Source organism: Phyllobates terribilis, unplaced genomic scaffold (genome assembly GCF_046119375.1).
Source record: "Phyllobates terribilis strain yellow unplaced genomic scaffold, ASM4611937v1 Scaffold_2__4_contigs__length_985480577, whole genome shotgun sequence".
In the NCBI taxonomy this organism is placed as follows: Eukaryota; Metazoa; Chordata; class Amphibia; order Anura; family Dendrobatidae; genus Phyllobates; species Phyllobates terribilis.
In genome coordinates, this window is record NW_027362762.1 from 941,420,086 (window position 1) to 941,442,851 (window position 22,766).

The window sequence follows — 22,766 nt, forward strand, 5'->3', positions numbered from 1 at the left end:
CGCTCGACCCACCAGCGGACAGGCACCAGTATTGGGAGAGGGGGGCTGGCCGTCAGGGTTCACCGCGGCTCTGGCACAAACCCGGCGACACGGAGGTGGCACGGGCAGGAGCGGACTGAACGTGTCGGCTTCTCACTTTTTGGATTTTAGAAGGGCATGACATGCCTATATATGTGTCTCCCCCTCCTTTTACTCCTCCACCTCTTTTCTTTTCGCATGACTATATGTACTTGTCACTTTTCCATGTGTTAGTTGTGTCTTCTGAGCAGTTTGTCAGCTTTTGGACACCTTTGAAGGTGTTTTCTATGTGTTTCTATGTGTTTTTGTTTGCCTGCCATTGGTTTTAACGGTGTTCGAAGGTGTTCGACGAACAGTTCGACGAACAGTTCGGCGAGCACACGGGTGTTCGACGAACCGAACCGAACTCGAACACTACGGGGGTGGCTCAACACTAGTCAAGACCTCAAGGTCATTGCGGTATGAACAAAATATATAATGGTGTGCTCGTCCATAGAGCTGACTCACTGACTCAGGGGCGAGCCGTGCCAATATGCTCCTTATTTAAAAAGCTTAACCCCTTCGCAACCTTGGGTTTTGTCGTTTTTGCTTTTTCGTTTTTTGCTCCCCTTGTTCCCAGAGCCATAGCGTCTTTATTTTTTGGACAATATGGCCGTGTGAGGGCTTATTTTTTGCGGGACAAGTTGTACTTTTCAACGCCATTACTAGTTTTACCATATCGTGTACGGGAAAGCGGGAAAAAAATTCCAAGTGCGGTAAAATTGCAAAAAAAGTGCATTACCACAGTTGTCTTTTATTTATTTTTTTTACCACGTTCACTGAATGCTAAAACTGACCTGCCATTCTTATTCTCCAGGTCATTACGAGTTCGTAGACACCAAACATGTATAGGTTATTTTATATTTAAGTGGTGAAAAAAAATTCCAAAATTTGGTAAAAAAAACTAAAAAAAAAATAGCGCCATTTTCCGAGACCCGTAGCGTCTCCATTTTTCGTGATCCGGGGCTGGGTGAGGGCTTATTTTTTGCACGCCGGGCTGACGTTTTTATTGATAACATTTTGGGGTAGATCCGATGTTTTGATCGCCCGTTATTGCATTTTATTGCAATTTTTTTCATGTTACACCGTTTACCGATCAGATTAATTCTTTTTTTATATTGATATATCGGGCGATTCTGAATATGTGTGGGGTTTTTTTTTTATATTTTATTTTGAATGGGGTGAAAGGGGGGTGATTTAAACTTTTATATTTTTTTATTTTTTTGATATTTTTAAAAACATTTTTTTTTCACTTACTGCATGCTTCAATAGTCTCCATAGGAGACTAGAAGCAGCAGTTGTCTGATCGTCTCTGCTACATACAGGGGATCAGCAGATCCCCTGCATATAGCAGAAATGGTCCTGTGCTATGAGGGCCGACCACTAGGTGGCGCTCATAGCGACCAGATCATGACAACCACAGGCGTCTGCTGCAGACCCTGGGTTGTCATGCCCACCCATCGGTGACCCGCGATCACGTGACGGGGTCGCCGATGGGCAGGGCTTATGACGCGCAACCCGGAAGCGCGCGTTAAATGCCGCTGTCGGAGATTGACAGCGGCATTTAACATGTTAACAGCCGCGGGTGGATCGCGATTCCACCCGCGGCTGTTGCGGGCACATGTCAGCTGTAAGAATCAGCTGACATGTACTCGGTTCAGTGAGGGCTCAGCGCAGCAGCCCTCACTGAACCGGGGGTACGCAAATGTGCGTACTAAGACGTCATGGGTTGGAAAGGGGTTAATAGATTTAACTAATAAGCATTTAGTATACTATCTGGATTTACTTCTTAAATTTCTGTATTTTACGCACCATTAGTGCTGCAAATGGGTTTGTAATCATTTTAAATTAATGTGAATCACTATAAGGGCTCATACCCATATGTGTGAAAAAAAAACGGTCCGTATTCTGGACTGAACAAAGGACGAGTGTCATGCGATTGTTATGCGATTTTTCACACCTAGCATCCGTATGACATCCGTATGCAATGTGTTTTTTTTCTCTGCAACTATTATTCTACAATCATTTACAAAGCAGTTTACAGTGTTCTGTGCTACGGAATGGTAATGTATCCGTAAAAATCGGATGGCATACGGATGGTCTGTATGCCGTCCGTTTTTGTTTTTTTTTTTGCACCCATTGACTTGCATTGGTGAGTCTCGTCCGAGATACGCGGCAAATCGCAGCATGCTGCAATTTTTTTTCTCGGTCCTATTTCAGCTGAGAAAAAAATCGCAGATGAAATGTAACCCATTGAATAACATTGGTCAGAGTGCAATCCAATTTCTTATCGGATTGCACTTGTCCGTTTTTCTCGCAGATGAGTATGAGCCCTAAATGCACAACTACTGTATATAGGACACATTCAAATACAAGGACGATTATTGATGTTCCTTATTTTAACACCAGGCGGCGCTGGAGTTCTACTCTTTACTAATCTCAGCGTGCTGACCCTGTTTCTTGCACTATCGTATCTATGACAGTGCAATGATTTTTTTACTAACACAGAAATATGTGCAATTTTTACATGAAAGTTAAACCCATAGAATGCCACATAATGTTTCCATAAAATGCCCATCTCTTGAGGTCTAGGACACTAACCTGGAAGCCCCCTAGGATAAGAGGGATGTGGGCAACTGCCCAGTTTGCCGCCCCCTCCAGTGTAATCTGTTAGTGTGCATTGCAGATCTTGAACACTAAATATCAATTATTGTCCTAAATATAAAATATCACTTTTATTAGGAATATTAAAAAAGTGTTAGAAATAAAATATCAAAAGTATGGCCATACTTATGATATTTTTGATATTTTATATCTAATACTTTTTTAATATTCCTCATAAAAAGTGATATTTTATATTTAGGACAATAATTGATATTTAGTGTTCAAGTCAATGATTTTCTAGTCTTTTCTTGCACTTATTGACTATCGGTGAAAGGTTTGCATTGCGGATCTTAGCTATGAGTATGGTGCTTGACCGATAGATAGATAAATAAATAGTAATTAATTTTCTAATTACTAGGTAGGAATAGTTTGACATCAGGCAATGCTTTCCCGAAGCACCACACATTACATCATAGGAAGACTGTATGGATATTTGGAAACTATTTACCAGATGTGGATTTTAAAAGGGTATCAGAAAATGAGGAGATAATCATTTACTTGAAAAAAAAAATTGAAATGTAATTCTCTATGGGTTAATAGCGGGGCCCCAATTTTGGATCCTTGTTTTTTAGCAGCTTCTGGAGGACTAAACCTGTATATGACTTCATTGATGTGAATGGACACTGGTGTAATGCTTACTTTCTTCTATGGTGGCGCTGTAAGGAAATTGAACACTAAGGCTATGTGCCCACGTTGCATTTATGAAGCAGAAAATTTCTGCTGCATAAATGCAAGTCCTCTCCCGGAAAAACGCATGCGGTATTCTGCACGCGTTTATCGCGCATTTTTCGCGCGTTTATCACGCGTTTTCCACATGCGGAATTGCCTTGCGTTTTTTATGCATTGGACAAAGGCAATTCCGCTTGCGGAAACGCAAAATTAAATGACATGCTGCGGATTTTTGAACGCGGCATAAACGCTGCGGAGAAATCCGCAGCATGTGCATAGAACTTGCGGAATCCCATTGGGGACCATGGGGTGCGGATATACATGCGTTTTTCAAGCGTTTACGCTGCGGAAATTCCGCAGCATATACGCTTGCAAAATGCTACGTGGGCACACAGCCTTACTGTCAGGTTTCATCGCAGATGATCACAGGGCAAGGAGAACACTTCTAATAAATTAGTTTTTTTCAAACAAACGTTATCGCCGAGAATTGCCACCAGCTTCTGACCTCTAGGACCATGGTTAAGGGAGTACAGATGTCTAGGGTGGTAATAATGACTCGCTCAGGGGGATATGGGGGGACTCGGTACTCGGGCCTTTATCTTCTTGGGATGTCACGGCGGTCGGCACCCGGGCCCGTACCCTGGGGTCACTCTTTAAAAAGGGGTTTGTTACTTAAAGGGATGAATAATAGTTTTGTCTCGTGACGCCACCTGTGGTTCCCGGTAATGGGTACCGGCGCTGCTGCAGACCTCTGGAGCAGATGTTAGGGCAGCTGGGTTAGTGCGGCTCTCCACAGGCAGAGCACAGCCCCAGGGCAGTGTAGGTGCAGATGGTGATGCTGGGCGTTGTAGTGCAGGAGCGATAACATGGTAGAAATAACTGACAGAAACAGTGGGGTGCAGTCATCCGAGTTTACTCACAGTTATTCAGGTTCTTCAGGTTGCACTGTACAGGTGACAGTCTCCCACATCGTGCTGCGTCTACCAGGCAGGGGTTCAGCACTCCCTCAAGTATCTCAAGAGCACTTAACGATACCCCTCTCTGTATGTTACTTTCTTAGCCGACTTTCCGCGCTGGGTCTCTCCCTCCTGTCCAACGCCCCGCCACACAAAGTCCCGATCAGGTACCTTGAGATCCCTCTGGGCAACTTGGAGTTCCCGGACCTTACTTGGTGCCCTGTTTCGGCGGCTTAGGTGCGGATGTGGCAACTGCACCTTGAAAGTGCAGAAGCCTCCGGTTTTCTAGCCGAGTCCTGAAGTAACTCGGCAAGTCCAGGGACCGGTTCCCTTCCTGCAGCCTGATCCCTCTGACGCTTGGCAGATTCGGGCGTACGGGTGCCGTCCTGCACTCACCGTACCCCCTGGGATCCCTTCGATTCCTGGAGCCTTCCTCTCTTGCTCCCTCTCCTCTCTCAGCCTTGTGGATGACAGGCCGAGCCTGCCTCCCGAGCAGAGCTCCTGAAGAGCACCTGTTCCCCTCACTTCTCCACCTCTGACTCTCTGACTGACCTCACCTCCTAACATGGTCCCACTTTATATACACCTCCTCTTCAAGTGCCCCCCTGGTCTGCGTCCTCCACCCACACCCACTACTGGTTCCATCTCTCTTTGGTTCCCCCCACTCCAGCCAGGGACGGGGCAGCAAAAGAAGTGCATAATGCCTGGAGTAGTGTAGTGTTGAGTGCAGGTGTTGGGGTCCCGGGCAGCACTCCCTCCTTACCTGAGAGAAGGAGATGCCACACATCTGGGTGAGGTGCAGTACCTCTGTGGCGACTGAACCCTCAGGGGCGCCACAATAAGATATGGTGCCTAGTTATACGTGCCATACAATATGGCATACAACATTTATAGAAATTATGGTAAAAAAAATCAAAATTCTGTCCCTGCAAATAATGAGTAGTGTGGGATGGTTTGCCAGTGCTTGGGGCGAAGCTAGTATCTTGCCATGAACAATTAGCACTTTAGAATTTCTTTCCACTAGTCCAGTATTGAGTTCCTAATTCCCCAAGCACATGAATTGCCATTTTGAACTCTATTTTTTTGTACTTTTTGTTGAAATCCAAAATAAAATGTAAAAAATAGTTATATATTATATATTTTTTATTACATTCTAAATGTAACTATTTTATTACCCTAGCCCTAACCCTAATACTAAGAATACTATTAGCCTATCCCTAGTACTAACCCTAATATTAACTCTAGCCAGAAGCCTAGCCCTAGCCCTACTATTAACTATTGCACTAATACTTACCATAGCTGTAATACTATTCCTATCAGTAGCCCTAACCCCAGCCCTATCCTAACTGTAGTACTAATCCTAGCTGTTGCCTAACTCTACTACCAATACTAACATTATCCCTAGTACTAACAGAACCTAACCCTAGTACTAACCTTGGTACTAGTGACGCGCCCCCTGGGCCAGTGCTGTTTGGGGATTACCCGGAGCCGGATCTGATGGGGGTTGTAGTCTCCGAGTGGCGGCGACCCGGTCCGTGCCCAGGGTGTCAAACTCAGTGTGTGGCAGTCTTTACAGATGTTATTAGTTGTTCTTAGTGTCGACTACGCCACCCGTTGATTTGCGGTCAAAAGGCCGCCGCTGCAGCAGGGTCCGCTGAGGCTGGTGGTATATGTGCAGCTGTGGTAGTATAACCCCCAACGGGAGGGGTATAGCCTCAGGGGGTCAGGTGTAGAGGATGGTGGTAGTGGTGGTGCAGTGTGGATGGTAAGAAGACTCAGAGTCGGGCTGTGCAGTTCAGGGTTTTTACTTACTGCTGTTCTGTTGGTCACTCTGGCCTTGAGTGACCGCCCGAGCCGTGCTGCGTCCACCAGGTCCTGGACTCGGCCAACCCCCAAGCAATTCTGGAGCGTGGTCCTGAGCTCCCTTTCTGACTGTCCTCTCTACTGGCCGTTCCCACCAGGGGTCCACTTATGTCCGGCTCCCTCGGGTCTCCTGTTGGGTGAACCTTCTTTGGCTTCCCTGACCCTATGCTCGGTGTGCCTTCTTAGTGGACTTGGTGAGGGGCTGCTCTACATGTAATGTCGCAGCCTCCGGTTCTTAGTTGAGGGTAGTTTCTCTCCTCCACTAATTTGGGATCCGGTTCCCTTGCGTGCCAACCCTTCACCCTTCTGGTTGTATACTGGGTTCTTGGGGTTCCTTTTCTCCCCCTCTGGGTCCTTCTCTTCTCCTCTCTCTCTTCTCTCTGCAGGCGCTCCTGGACCTCTCTCAGAACTGACTGACCCTCTACAGAAGACTGACCCTGATCTAAGATGGTGCCCACCTTATATACTCCCTCTATGTGTGAGCTCAGGTGACCAGCACCCAATGAGCTCCTAGCCTTACCCAGACTGCTCCCCCTATCTGCCCCTACACTACTGGGATGTTCCACCCCCCTCCCACTCCAGCCAGGGACAGACACTGTCGTACCTGCACATATACTGGTGGGAGTACCGTCGGTCTGTCCCCCGGAAATGGGATGTATGTAGTGTATGCAGCTATCTGAGCTCAGTCCCACACTCCATCCTTACCCGGGAGTGGAATACCACACCTCTGGCTTGAGGTGTAATACCCCTGTAGCAGCCGAGTCCTCAGGGTGCTACATTCCCCCCCGGTAAATCACAGCACGTCCTCGGGCTGTAAGAGAATAAAACATTCATAAACATACAATTTTTTCATAACAACATAAACATATAAAACATTATATATATATTTCTGCAGCATAAAACTTTTTCATAATAAACATTCTTGTAAACTTTCTTGTTCCTCCGGCCACGGTGCAACTTGTGACTGGGTAAAGTGTGACAGTCTCTTGTAGAATAACACAGCTTTCCTATAAAACCAGTAGGGGGCACTTTAAGAAGCGCAACTATATACAAGGGGAAATATGGCCGCTCTCAGTCCTCGGCCAGGTATTAGGAAAGGAATGACCGCTCTCAGTCCTCGGTCAGTGGGAATAGGGACACACGGGTTTCAGTTCAATTTGCTGGTCCCAACGGGGACTATATTTTAACTAGCAGCAGTAACAGTTCTTATACCCTGACGGGTAACTATGTACAGTCTCTTTACCGTACTTTAATGACGGCGTACTCCTGCTCCTCCTTCAGACCCGTCCGGGTCCTCTTGCTCCTCTTCACACCGTAGCTCCTCCTCCATCAGCCGGTGTACATGGAGGGCGTAGGGTCCTTTGGCACACTTGTGCCGGGTGAACGTGACCTCGTCCCCTACATATAGGTCACGACCTCTGTGTCCCTCCGGCAGATGGGACTCCACGTCTCTTCTGGTCACAAAGACGTCGCCGGGGGTGTGGTGATCCCTGATGAAGCCCCACCCGTGCTGCAATTGAAACTTAATCACAGTCCCGGTGGTACGGGGACCATGAGCTACACGGGGGTCTCTCCTGGTCCTGCTCTTCTGCCCTGCGCTCTGTTCCTGCAGCCGCTGCTCACGGACCCGCCTCTCTCTCCGTTCTTGCTCGAAGACTGCCAACTGCTGGCGGCAGCACTCCACACGCTCCGCTGCGGCTGCCCGAGTTTCCTGAGTGAACCCCATGAGGTCTCCTCCGGTGGGGTCCCACTCGAACTGCGCTTCTTCCAGCGGGAGCGGGGTCCTCTTAACGGGCTTCGGAGCCGGAATCAGGGGCTCGCACAGGGGCCTTGCTTTTTGGAGTTCCAGTTGGTAGTACTCCGGTGGCCATCTAAAGGGCTGCCCATCCGGGCACGTATGCTGGGCAAATAGGTCTTGACCCAGGTGTGGCGCTGTGGATGTTGAGGGCGCGGTGGTGGTAGCGGCGCCCGGGTTCGCCAGGCCTTGCGACCAGGCCTGGGGTACCCTGAACGTAAAGGGCACCGTGAAGACGGCGGCACCCGGGGTTACTTGGCCCAGCGACCAGGCTGGTGGCTCAGTGGAGGTAGAGGGCGCTGTTGGTACTGCGGTGCCCGGGGGTACTAGACCTTGCGACCAGGCCGGTGGTGTTTCCTGCTTTGCCGCGCTCAGGGTTGAGGCGCGTGACGTCACAGGGGTCGCGGCCGCGGCTTCTGCTTGAGGCCTTGTCTGGAGCGGTGACGATGCAGCGACGGGCACGGCAGGGGGAATTTCGGGCTCTACGACGGGGAGCTGGGGCAGGCACGTGGTTTCTCGGCTCGGGGTAGTGACGTCCCCTTTACCTGCCTCCATCTGTTCAGCTCCCTCTTCGGCGCCGTCTCCGGCCTTCACTCCTCCTGCACCATCCTCAGAGGCGGTCTGTCTCCTCGTCTCGGGTGGCGTGCTTCGCTGGCGGGTTCTTGCCTGCAGGGCCATCTCTCGGCTCCACTCCGTCAGCGTCTCTCGCTGCACCTGGGCCATCCTCCATGCGAGGCGCTCCAGCGCGGTCTGCGCACACTCCCGGTCTCGGGGGAGCTGTGCCAGGATCTCCACTAAGCCTAGTGGGGTTGTTGCTTGCAGCAGGCTCCTGACCACAGGGTCGGTGCTGCCTGACTCTCCTTCCATCTCCGGGTACGACTTCTCCGGAGTCCTCTCCAGACTTCTTGTCTCCGGGTGCGCTCTCTCCAGACTCCTCCAGGCTGCACCCATCTTCGCTCTCTTGTTCTGTCTCCGCCAACATTGAAGGTGGTCCCGGGGCAACTTTGTGATTGTCAGTTCCAGGGGCAGTTCTCTCACGCTGATGGACATCTCTAGCATCACAGTCTCCGTTGGTGGGGGCGGTTTCCGCTTTTGGCGCCATTCCTTTACCTGGCCCACGATGGGAGGTGACCTCTTGCCACCCTCTGGCATGCCCATAATGGCGTCCGCTCTTCCAAGGCGGGAAATTTTCTGGAAATGGCGGGAATCGTCTCCCAGTGGCGGGAAACTCCGTGGATGGCGGGAAAAAGCTGCAGATGGCGGGCAACCGGCGGGAAACGATCCGTGATGGCGTCCCATGGCGGGGACCCTCTGGAACCGGCGGGAGACTTCTTCTTGAGGTAAATTTGAACTTTTCTTCAGGCACGCAGTACCCGGTGGTTGCGGGCACGAAATCCTGCCGACTACGCCAAAGTTGACGCGCCCCCTGGGCCAGTGCTGTTTGGGGATTACCCGGAGCCGGATCTGATGGGGGTTGTAGTCTCCGAGTGGCGGCGACCCGGTCCGTGCCCAGGGTGTCAAACTCAGTGTGTGGCAGTCTTTACAGATGTTATTAGTTGTTCTTAGTGTCGACTACGCCACCCGTTGATTTGCGGTCAAAAGGCCGCCGCTGCAGCAGGGTCCGCTGAGGCTGGTGGTATATGTGCAGCTGTGGTAGTATAACCCCCAACGGGAGGGGTATAGCCTCAGGGGGTCAGGTGTAGAGGATGGTGGTAGTGGTGGTGCAGTGTGGATGGTAAGAAGACTCAGAGTCGGGCTGTGCAGTTCAGGGTTTTTACTTACTGCTGTTCTGTTGGTCACTCTGGCCTTGAGTGACCGCCCGAGCCGTGCTGCGTCCACCAGGTCCTGGACTCGGCCAACCCCCAAGCAATTCTGGAGCGTGGTCCTGAGCTCCCTTTCTGACTGTCCTCTCTACTGGCCGTTCCCACCAGGGGTCCACTTATGTCCGGCTCCCTCGGGTCTCCTGTTGGGTGAACCTTCTTTGGCTTCCCTGACCCTATGCTCGGTGTGCCTTCTTAGTGGACTTGGTGAGGGGCTGCTCTACATGTAATGTCGCAGCCTCCGGTTCTTAGTTGAGGGTAGTTTCTCTCCTCCACTAATTTGGGATCCGGTTCCCTTGCGTGCCAACCCTTCACCCTTCTGGTTGTATACTGGGTTCTTGGGGTTCCTTTTCTCCCCCTCTGGGTCCTTCTCTTCTCCTCTCTCTCTTCTCTCTGCAGGCGCTCCTGGACCTCTCTCAGAACTGACTGACCCTCTACAGAAGACTGACCCTGATCTAAGATGGTGCCCACCTTATATACTCCCTCTATGTGTGAGCTCAGGTGACCAGCACCCAATGAGCTCCTAGCCTTACCCAGACTGCTCCCCCTATCTGCCCCTACACTACTGGGATGTTCCACCCCCCTCCCACTCCAGCCAGGGACAGACACTGTCGTACCTGCACATATACTGGTGGGAGTACCGTCGGTCTGTCCCCCGGAAATGGGATGTATGTAGTGTATGCAGCTATCTGAGCTCAGTCCCACACTCCATCCTTACCCGGGAGTGGAATACCACACCTCTGGCTTGAGGTGTAATACCCCTGTAGCAGCCGAGTCCTCAGGGTGCTACATTCCCCCCCGGTAAATCACAGCACGTCCTCGGGCTGTAAGAGAATAAAACATTCATAAACATACAATTTTTTCATAACAACATAAACATATAAAACATTATATATATATTTCTGCAGCATAAAACTTTTTCATAATAAACATTCTTGTAAACTTTCTTGTTCCTCCGGCCACGGTGCAACTTGTGACTGGGTAAAGTGCGACAGTCTCTTGTAGAATAACACAGCTTTCCTATAAAACCAGTAGGGGGCACTTTAAGAAGCGCAACTATATACAAGGGGAAATATGGCCGCTCTCAGTCCTCGGCCAGGTATTAGGAAAGGAATGACCGCTCTCAGTCCTCGGTCAGTGGGAATAGGGACACACGGGTTTCAGTTCAATTTGCTGGTCCCAACGGGGACTATATTTTAACTAGCAGCAGTAACAGTTCTTATACCCTGACGGGTAACTATGTACAGTCTCTTTACCGTACTTTAATGACGGCGTACTCCTGCTCCTCCTTCAGACCCGTCCGGGTCCTCTTGCTCCTCTTCACACCGTAGCTCCTCCTCCGTCAGCCGGTGTACATGGAGGGCGTAGGGTCCTTTGGCACACTTGTGCCGGGTGAACGTGACCTCGTCCCCTACATATAGGTCACGACCTCTGTGTCCCTCCGGCAGATGGGACTCCACGTCTCTTCTGGTCACAAAGACGTCGCCGGGGGTGTGGTGATCCCTGATGAAGCCCCACCCGTGCTGCAATTGAAACTTAATCACAGTCCCGGTGGTACGGGGACCATGAGCTACACGGGGGTCTCTCCTGGTCCTGCTCTTCTGCCCTGCGCTCTGTTCCTGCAGCCGCTGCTCACGGACCCGCCTCTCTCTCCGTTCTTGCTCGAAGACTGCCAACTGCTGGCGGCAGCACTCCACACGCTCCGCTGCGGCTGCCCGAGTTTCCTGAGTGAACCCCATGAGGTCTCCTCCGGTGGGGTCCCACTCGAACTGCGCTTCTTCCAGCGGGAGCGGGGTCCTCTTAACGGGCTTCGGAGCCGGAATCAGGGGCTCGCACAGGGGCCTTGCTTTTTGGAGTTCCAGTTGGTAGTACTCCGGTGGCCATCTAAAGGGCTGCCCATCCGGGCACGTATGCTGGGCAAATAGGTCTTCACCCAGGTGTGGCGCTGTGGATGTTGAGGGCGCGGTGGTGGTAGCGGCGCCCGGGTTCGCCAGGCCTTGCGACCAGGCCTGGGGTACCTTGAACGTAAAGGGCACCGTGAAGACGGCGGCACCCGGGGTTACTTGGCCCAGCGACCAGGCTGGTGGCTCAGTGGAGGTAGAGGGCGCTATTGGTACTGCGGCGCCCGGGGGTACTAGACCTTGCGACCAGGCCGGTGGTGTTTCCTGCTTTGCCGCGCTCAGGGTTGAGGCGCGTGACGTCACAGGGGTCGCGGCCGCGGCTTCTGCTTGAGGCCTTGTCTGGAGCGGTGACGATGCAGCGACGGGCACGGCAGGGGGAATTTCGGGCTCTACGACGGGGAGCTGGGGCAGGCACGTGGTTTCTCGGCTCGGGGTAGTGACGTCCCCTTTACCTGCCTCCATCTGTTCAGCTCCCTCTTCGGCGCCGTCTCCGGCCTTCACTCCTCCTGCACCATCCTCAGAGGCGGTCTGTCTCCTCGTCTCGGGTGGCGTGCTTCGCTGGCGGGTTCTTGCCTGCAGGGCCATCTCTCGGCTCCACTCCGTCAGCGTCTCTCGCTGCACCTGGGCCATCCTCCATGCGAGGCGCTCCAGCGCGGTCTGCGCACACTCCCGGTCTCGGGGGAGCTGTGCCAGGATCTCCACTAAGCCTAGTGGGGTTGTTGCTTGCAGCAGGCTCCTGACCACAGGGTCGGTGCTGCCTGACTCTCCTTCCATCTCCGGGTACGACTTCTCCGGAGTCCTCTCCAGACTTCTTGTCTCCGGGTGCGCTCTCTCCAGACTCCTCCAGGCTGCACCCATCTTCGCTCTCTTGTTCTGTCTCCGCCAACATTGAAGGTGGTCCCGGGGCAACTTTGTGATTGTCAGTTCCAGGGGCAGTTCTCTCACGCTGATGGACATCTCTAGCATCACAGTCTCCGTTGGTGGGGGCGGTTTCCGCTTTTGGCGCCATTCCTTTACCTGGCCCACGATGGGAGGTGACCTCTTGCCACCCTCTGGCACGCCCATAATGGCGTCCGCTCTTCCAAGGCGGGAAATTTTCTGGAAATGGCGGGAATCGTCTCCCAGTGGCGGGAAACTCCGTGGATGGCGGGAAAAAGCTGCAGATGGCGGGCAACCGGCGGGAAACGATCCGTGATGGCGTCCCATGGCGGGGACCCTCTGGAACCGGCGGGAGACTTCTTCTTGAGGTAAATTTGAACTTTTCTTCAGGCACGCAGTACCCGGTGGTTGCGGGCACGAAATCCTGCCGACTACGCCAAAGTTGACGCGCCCCCTGGGCCAGTGCTGTTTGGGGATTACCCGGAGCCGGATCTGATGGGGGTTGTAGTCTCCGAGTGGCGGCGACCCGGTCCGTGCCCAGGGTGTCAAACTCAGTGTGTGGCAGTCTTTACAGATGTTATTAGTTGTTCTTAGTGTCGACTACGCCACCCGTTGATTTGCGGTCAAAAGGCCGCCGCTGCAGCAGGGTCCGCTGAGGCTGGTGGTATATGTGCAGCTGTGGTAGTATAACCCCCAACGGGAGGGGTATAGCCTCAGGGGGTCAGGTGTAGAGGATGGTGGTAGTGGTGGTGCAGTGTGGATGGTAAGAAGACTCAGAGTCGGGCTGTGCAGTTCAGGGTTTTTACTTACTGCTGTTCTGTTGGTCACTCTGGCCTTGAGTGACCGCCCGAGCCGTGCTGCGTCCACCAGGTCCTGGACTCGGCCAACCCCCAAGCAATTCTGGAGCGTGGTCCTGAGCTCCCCTTCTGACTGTCCTCTCTACTGGCCGTTCCCACCAGGGGTCCACTTATGTCCGGCTCCCTCGGGTCTCCTGTTGGGTGAACCTTCTTTGGCTTCCCTGACCCTATGCTCGGTGTGCCTTCTTAGTGGACTTGGTGAGGGGCTGCTCCACATGTAATGTCGCAGCCTCCGGTTCTTAGTTGAGGGTAGTTTCTCTCCTCCACTAATTTGGGATCCGGTTCCCTTGCGTGCCAACCCTTCACCCTTCTGGTTGTATACTGGGTTCTTGGGGTTCCTTGTTCTCCCCCTCTGGGTCCTTCTCTTCTCCTCTCTCTCTTCTCTCTGCAGGCGCTCCTGGACCTCTCTCAGAACTGACTGACCCTCTACAGAAGACTGACCCTGATCTAAGATGGTGCCCACCTTATATACTCCCTCTATGTGTGAGCTCAGGTGACCAGCACCCAATGAGCTCCTAGCCTTACCCAGACTGCTCCCCCTATCTGCCCCTACACTACTGGGATGTTCCACCCCCCTCCCACTCCAGCCAGGGACGGACACTGTCGTACCTGCACATATACTGGTGGGAGTACCGTCGGTCTGTCCCCCGGAAATGGGATGTATGTAGTGTATGCAGCTATCTGAGCTCAGTCCCACACTCCATCCTTACCCGGGAGTGGAATACCACACCTCTGGCTTGAGGTGTAATACCCCTGTAGCAGCCGAGTCCTCAGGGTGCTACACTAGTTCTAACCCGAAAGCTAGCCCTAATCCTAGTACTACCTATAGCCATAGTACTTACCCTAGCTCTGATGCTAGTCCTATCCCTAACACTTGTGTGACGTTCAGATGTAGTGCTGTGACTTCCAAAGCATCCAGCAACTGTTACAAATAACACAAGCACAGGAGACAGGAAGTGTTATGCTTCCGAAGCATCCAGCAACTAGAGGGGTTAACACAGTCAAAGGAGACAGGGAGTGTTTTAGCAGAACCGCAGAGGGATTGTGGGGGAGTTGTTTACTGTTCTGGTTGGAGCCTTAGAGAAAGGTGGTGTGTGATCTGTATCTCACAGAAGATAACTGAACAGGATTCAGATCAGGAGAGACACTAAACACAGGTCAGATAAACTCCCTGAACTAACAGTGGAGAGCATTACCGGGCAGGAAGATAAGGACTGGAAGGAATTGTCCCAGGGATCATCTCCCTCATCAAACCCTCTCCCGCCTCCATCTCCATGCGGGATAAAGAATGATGTGTACTAGTGAGTCCTTGTGAAGGAAAAGCCTGCTGTGTATGTATAGAAGTGTGCTACCAAGAGATCTAATCTATGCTGAATTATGCTACTGAAGAGACTGACGTTACTGTGCCTGCTTTATGAGACTGTACTGTAATGAAGATTGTTGCTGGAATATCCCTGAATTGCACTGGCCGTGCTTCAGATTCAATTCCGCTGTTAAACTGTTTATAAAGACTCTTTTCAGATGTGTCTGGTCAGCAACTGAATCTATCGTGTGTCTGAGAGAAGCTGCAGCCTATGGTCGACCTGAGTGACGTTTCCCCCAGGATTCCAACGAATTCATAACACCCGTCTCGCCCTATCTGAACCTAGCAGCGTGCGTGTAACACTTGCTCTATCCTAACTCTAGAACTAACTCTAACTCTTGCCTTACCCTAGTACTAATCCTAGCACTATCCCTAGTACTAACCCTAACCTAACCCTAATACTAACTCTAATTCTAATTCTAACCCTAAAACTAGCCCTAACCATAGAACTAGCTACACCCCTAGTACTTTCCCTAGCCCTAAGGCTAGTCCTATCCTAACTCTAGTACTACCCCTAGCTCTTGCTTGACCCTAGTACTAATTCTAACACTATCTCTAGGATTAACCCTAACCTAACTCTAATACTAACTCTAGCCCTAACCCTAGCACTAGCTATAGTCCTAGTACTTATCCTAGCCCTAAAGCTAGTCCTAGCCAGCCTAACCATAGCCCTAGCCCTATCCTAACTCTAGTACTAACCCTAACTCTTGCCTAACCTTAGTACTGATCCTAGCACTAAGCCTAGCTAGGACTGAAAAGAAGTGTGTAAAAATAGCTTTTAATGAATGAAGATGACATTGAGTCATGTGCAGCTCACATGATTCAATACTTTCTTCATCCATTAGCTGCTAGGCATGTGTCAACCTCAGTCGCTGCCTATGCAGAGCGCAGCAGTTAAGATTAATTTGTCATTGACTTCTGCTCTCTGCATAGGCAGCGACTGAGATGCGGCTGAGAGCACTTTGTCATTTTGGTCTTGATTCAACTCCTCTCAAGAGGTTTCCAGGATTAGAAAAACATGGCTGCATTTTTCTAAAAACTGTGCCATCAGGAAAGTGAACACTCCACATAATCCTAGCTCTGGTGTCAGGATGCTCCTGCTCATTAAGGAAGTCATTTTCATAACATCTATATGAGGTCACGGTATATAACTGACAACAAGGTGATCTACTGTATACAGGTATTACCTGGACTCTGTCATATAGGGTTAATATGAGCTAAAATGCTTCATGTTTGATATTGTGACCTTGCTTTCTGACGTGCTGTGAAATAGTAACATTTCATTAAAGGGTATGTACAGCTGCATCTCACTAAATTAGAATATTATTAAAAAGTTAATTTATTTCAGTTCTTCAATACAAAAAGTGAAACTCATCTATTATATAGAGTCATTACAGACAGAGTGATCTATTTCAAGTGTTTATTTCTGTTAATGTTGAGGATTATGGCTTACAGCCAATGAAAACACAAAAGTCATTATCTCAGTAAATTAGAATACTTTATAACAACAGCTTGAAAAATTATTTTAAAATCTGAAATGTTGTCCTACTGAAATGTCTGTTCAGTAAATGCCCTCAATACTTGGTCGGGCTCCTTTTGCATCATTTACTACATCAATGCGGCAATGTGGCATGGAAGTGATCAGCCTGTGGCCCTGCTGAGGGGTTATGGAAGCCCAGGTGGCTTTGATAGCAGCCTTCAGCTCGTCTGCATTGTTGGCTCTGGGGTCTCATCTTCCTCTTGACAATACCCCATAGATTCTCTATAATAGATCCTCTATGGCAGTGGTCCCCAACCTTTTTTGCACCAGGGACCGGCTTGAAGCAAGATCATTTTTCCATGGGCCAGAAAGGAGGGGGTGGGGTGGGCGGGGCTTTGGTCATATGGGGGCGGGGTAATGGAGGGATTTGGAGTTTAGTGCATACTTATCATATAGTGTAGACCAGGTCCCCGCCAGGAGCTATGCCAGGAGCCCCACATAATGTGCTGTGCCAGGAGCCGCATCACTGAGGCCCCATCACGCCCTGCAGCAGGACAGGGCAGCTGTCCTGACAGCTGCTGTTCAGCTGCATTTACTTCATCCCAGGGGCGGACACAGACTGTAGTGGGCCCCTGTGCAAGAAATTTTTGGGGGCCCCCCCCGCCCTTCATAAGGCAACAAAGTTATGTAAACATAACCCCCCCATGTGCATCTCTCACCCCCCCATGTGCAACTCACCCCCGTGCATCTCTCATCCACCCCCCGTGCATCTCTCATCCCCCTCCGTGCATCTCTCATCCACCCCCCGTGCATCTCTCATCCCCCCCGTGCATCTCTCACCCCCCCGTGCATCTCTCATCCACCCCCCGTGCATCTCTCATCCCCTCCGTGCATCTCTCATCCCCCCCGTGCATCTCTCACCCCCCCGTGCATCTCTCATCCCCCCCGTGCATCTCTCACCCCCCCGTGCATCTCTCATCCCCCCCGTGCATCTCTCATCCCCCCCGTGCATCTCTCATCCCCCCCGTGCATCTCTCATCCCCCCCGTGCATCTCTCATCCCCTCCGTGCATCTCTCACCCCCCCGTGCATCTCTCATCCCCCCCCGTGCATCTCTCATCTCTCCCCTCCCCCCATGTGCATCTCTCATCTCTCCCCTCCCCCCATGTGCATCTCTCATCTCTCCCCTCCCCCCATGTGGATCTCTCATCCACCCCCCGTGCATCTCTCATCCCCCCCGTGCATCTCTCATCCACCCCCCGTGCATCTCTCATCCCCTCCGTGCATCTCTCATCCCCCTCCGTGCATCTCTCACCCCCCCGTGCATCTCTCATCCACCCCCCGTGCATCTCTCATCCCCCCGTGCATCTCTCATCCCCCCCGTGCATCTCTCATCCCCCCCGTGCATCTCTCATCCCCCCCGTGCATCTCTCATCCCCCCCGTGCATCTCTCATCCCCTCCGTGCATCTCTCACCCCCCCGTGCATCTCTCATCCCCCCCCGTGCATCTCTCATCTCTCCCCTCCCCCCATGTGCATCTCTCATCTCTCCCCTCCCCCCATGTGCATCTCTCATCTCTCCCCTCCCCCCATGTGGATCTCTCATCCACCCCCCGTGCATCTCTCATCCCCCCCGTGCATCTCTCATCCACCCCCCGTGCATCTCTCATCCCCCCGTGCATCTCTCATCCCCCCCGTGCATCTCTCATCCCCCCCGTGCATCTCTCATCCCCCCCGTGCATCTCTCATCCCCCCCGTGCATCTCTCATCCCCTCCGTGCATCTCTCACCCCCCCGTGCATCTCTCATCCCCCCCCGTGCATCTCTCATCTCTCCCCTCCCCCCATGTGCATCTCTCATCTCTCCCCTCCCCCCATGTGCATCTCTCATCTCTCCCCTCCCCCCATGTGGATCTCTCATCCACCCCCCGTGCATCTCTCATCCCCCCCGTGCATCTCTCATCCACCCCCCGTGCATCTCTCATCCCCTCCGTGCATCTCTCATCCCCCTCCGTGCATCTCTCACCCCCCCGTGCATCTCTCACCCCCCCGTGCATCTCTCACCCCCCCGTGCATCTCTCATCCACCCCCCGTGCATCTCTCATCCCCCCGTGCATCTCTCACCCCCCCGTGCATCTCTCATCTCTCCCCTCCCTCCCATGTGCATCTCTCATCTCTCCCCTCCCCCCATGTGCATCTCTCATCTCTCCCCTCCCCCCATGTGCATCTCTCATCTCTCCCCTCCCCCCATGTGGATCTCTCATCTCTCCCCTCCCCCATGTGCATCTCTCATCTCTCCCCTCCCCCCCATGTGGATCTCTCATCTCTCCCCTCCCCCATGTGCATCTCTCATCTCTCCCCTCCCCCCCATGTGGATCTCTCATCTCTCCCCTCCCCCATGTGCATCTCTCATCTCTCCCCTCCCCCCATGTGCATCTCTCATCCCCCCCGTGCATCTCTCACCCCCCGTGCATCTCTCATCCCCCCCCATGTGCATCTCTCACCCCCCCATGCATCTCTCATCCACCCCCCGTGCATCTCTCATCCCCCCCGTGCATCTCTCACCCCCCCGTGCATCTCTCACCCCCCCGTGCATCTCTCATCTCTCCCCTCCCTCCCATGTGCATCTCTCATCTCTCCCCTCCCCCCATGTGCATCTCTCATCTCTCCCCTCCCCCCATGTGCATCTCTCATCTCTCCCCTCCCCCCATGTGGATCTCTCATCTCTCCCCTCCCCCATGTGCATCTCTCATCTCTCCCCTCCCCCCCATGTGGATCTCTCATCTCTCCCCTCCCCCATGTGCATCTCTCATCTCTCCCCTCCCCCCCATGTGGATCTCTCATCTCTCCCCTCCCCCATGTGCATCTCTCATCTCTCCCCTCCCCCCCATGTGGATCTCTCATCTCTCCCCTCCCCCATGTGCATCTCTCATCTCTCCCCTCCCCCCATGTGCATCTCCCATTCCCCCCACTCCTAGTTAATTGTATTTAAAAAAAAAATAAAACTTGTTATACTTACCCCCATGCGATCCCTGCAGAATCCTGGCGCTCGTCCAAATCGCTGACACCAGGTTCTCCTGACTTCCGGCCATGTGACGGCGCCGTCACATGACCGGAAGTCAGGGGAATCATGAAGGTGCTGCCGCAGCTAAGATGTCCCGGACCCGGCGCTTAGCATGCGGCCGGGGGCCCCATGAGGAGAGAGACGCACAAGAGGGGGGCTCCGAGGGGGCTCCTAGCGGCCGGGCCCCATACTGGAGTCAGGGCAGTCATGCCCTGATGGCGGCCCTGCTGGAGGCTGGAGGGGCCCCCTCTCCCCGCGGACCGGCTGAAAAACCCCAACGGCCCGGTCCTGGTCCGCGGACCGGCGGTTGGGGACCTCTGCTCTATGGGGTTAAGGTCAGGCGAGTTCGCTGACAATCACGCACAGTGATACTGTTGTGTGTAAACCAGGTATTGGTACTTTTGGCAGTGTGGACAGGGGCCAAGAGGGAAGCATGAAGTGCTGTAAAATGTCCTGGTAGACGGCTGCACTGACTTTGGTCTTGATAAAACACAGTGGACCTACACCAGCAGATGACATGGCTCCCCAAACCATCACTGATTGTGGAAGCTTCACACTAGACCTCCAGCAGCTTGGATTGTGGCCTCTCCACTCTTCCTCCAGACTCTGGGACCTTGTGGAGTGAGTCAATGACTGCCTTCTGGACATCTATCAAGTCAGCAGTCTTCCCCATGATTGTGGAGCCTACTGAAACAGAGTAAGGGACCCTTTTAAATGCTTAGGAAGCCTTTGCAGGTGTTTTTATTAATTATTCTAATTTAAGGAGATAATGACTGTTGTGTTTTCATTGGCTGTAAGCCATAATCATCAACATTGACAGAAATAAACACTTGAAATAGATCCCTCTGTGTGTAATGACTCTATATAATATATGAGCTTCACTTTTTGTATTGAAGAACTGAAATAAATTAACATTTTGATGATATTCTAACTTAGTGAGATGCACCTGTGTGTACAAGTTCATTATTTGTGCAGAACTGTGCCTGAAACCTTATCTCAAAAGGGGCAGAGAGTCATTTTGCATAAAAAAGAGGCATTTTAAGATAAGATAAGATAAGATATACTTTATTTATCCCGGAGGAAATTGCGGTATCACAGCAGCAGAACACAGATCTCGAACATGACACATATGATAACAAAACATTTGGAATGCTTTAGACATTGCTTTTCAGACATTTGTTAAACACCCCCATAGCTGTTGGAACAAACGATCTCCTGTATTTTTCCTTTTTACACCTTAGTTGTATTAGGCGATTGCTGAATGTGCTCTTCTGTTTCGCAAACAGTTCATAAAGCGGGTGTGTGTTGTTGCCCATTATAGCTCTGCACTTCTTCTTAATCCTATCCTCTACCACCTCTTCAAAAGTCCCAAGCTGTAGGCCCACCGTCGCGCTAGCCTTCTTTATAAGTTTGTTGAGCTTGTTGGCGTCAGCAACACGCACACTGTTACCCCAGCAAATTATTGCCGCACATTTTGGGCACGTTCTGAGCCCTTTATAGGCAGGGATTACATTTCCATTCATTTTATATTTAAATGTTATTTATGTGAAAATTTTGTAAAATATATATATATATAAGGCAATTTTGTAAATAGTCCTGGTTAAAGCTGTCAGACAGTTTTGTGTACACAGCTCCAATGCAGACCTACATTATGTGGAATAGCTAAATTGTCAACATTTCTGGAGACGTTTAAAACCCACCTGTCCTGGGAATGCTCCCACCCGGGTCCACCCCTGAGCTCCCACTTTTGGGCAGAAATCTGCGACAGTTGTAAACTATGAAATCTTCTCTAGTCTGAGCCTGCAGTCATGATCCCCACCCCAGACCTTCCATCAGCTTTGGCTTTTCCTAATGTACATTTTGTAGAGAGTATTATGACTGCAGTTTCTGGGTTTGCTTGCTCTGTAGCCATAGTTTTGCAGAGGAGTGGTATACACAAAACTGTGGACTCCTACTTTTAGATGCATTGGAGAAATTAAAAAAATAGTTTGAATAGTGGACATGTCCTTTAAGGTACCGTAGGGTTAATAGAATACAACTTGAAATCCAATAGTGTAACTAGAGTTTAATGGGCCCCAGTGCAAAATTTGGACCTGGGCCACCACCAGCAGGTTGATCAGATATATGGGCTCTTGCTGCATTCTAGATCTTATAAAGACATGCATGTTAGCCCTTCTTATAATAATATCCCCCTGTCTTGGCTCCTTCCTGTAATAATCTCCCCCATCCTGGCTCTTTACTATAATAATGTCCTCCATCCTGGCTCTTTACTATAATAATGTCCTCCATCCTGGCCCTTTACTGTAATAATGTCCTCCATCCTGGCCCCTTACTATAATAATGTCCTCCATCCTGGCCCCTTACTATAATAATGTCCTCCATCCTAGGAAACTTACAGTAAAAATGTCCACCATCCTGGTTCCTTTCAGTAATAATGTCCACCATCCTGGCTCCTTCCAGTAATAATGTCCACCTTCTTGGCTACTTCCAGTAGAAATGCCCACCATCCTGGGCCCCTTCCTGGTATAATGTCACCCATCTTTGGCCCCTTCTTTGTATAATACTCCCCATCCTAGGCTGCCCCATGCCATAATGTTCGCCATCCTGGGCCCCTTCCTGGTTTAATGTCCCCATCCTGGTATAATGCCCTCCATCCTGGGCCCTTTGCTTGTATAATGTCCTCCATCCTGGGCCCCTTCCTGGTATAATGTCGTCCATCCTGGGCCCCTTCCTGGTATAATGTCCTCCATCCTGGGCCTCTTCCTGGTATAATGTCCGCCACCCTGGACCTCTTCTTGGTATATTGTCCCCCATCCTGGGCCTCTTCCTGGTATAATGCCCCCCCATCCTGGGCCCCTTCTGTTCTTCTCCATCACATTTTAAAAATGAACAAATGATTATTCTTACCTTCCCCAGTTGCCACGATGTGCGGCGTCTTCCTTTATAGCCGGGTAGAATTTGGCAGTGGACTTTAATGTGTCGACACCCGGCAGCGCATGACGTCACTGCCATGCACCGCCCATCACAGGCAAGCCAATGTCTGCTGCCAGCCTCTGATTGGCCGGCGGTGTGTATTGCAGTGCAGGGATCTATGTCCGAGGTTGCACATCAAAGTGAAATTGGCACTGGCATCGGTGGGCTCTCCTCTCTTACGGGGTTGGTCGCAGTTGTACCTTGTGCAACCGTGATCTTTACGACCCTGTTGAAACCCCCTTGTGAGTAATGCAGTTAATGCAAGTGGCCAAGAGGAGTGCGGGATGGGCAATGACAACTGCTATAAGCACATTTCTGGTCCAGAAGAAGAGTGGTTATCAAGACTAAACAGTTAATTGTAGTGTACTATACCAGCACTTACTACTAGAATACTGCCCCCTAGTGAGAGGAACATAAATAGACTGGAGT

At 51.4% G+C, this 22,766-nt stretch overlaps 1 protein-coding gene across 1 annotated transcript in view; it reads left to right on the forward strand.

The window, feature by feature from the left end:
• IGSF5 (immunoglobulin superfamily member 5) overlaps positions 1-22,766 on the forward strand; it is a 115,997-nt gene that overhangs the window by 16,240 nt on the left and 76,991 nt on the right. The window lies entirely within an intron of this gene.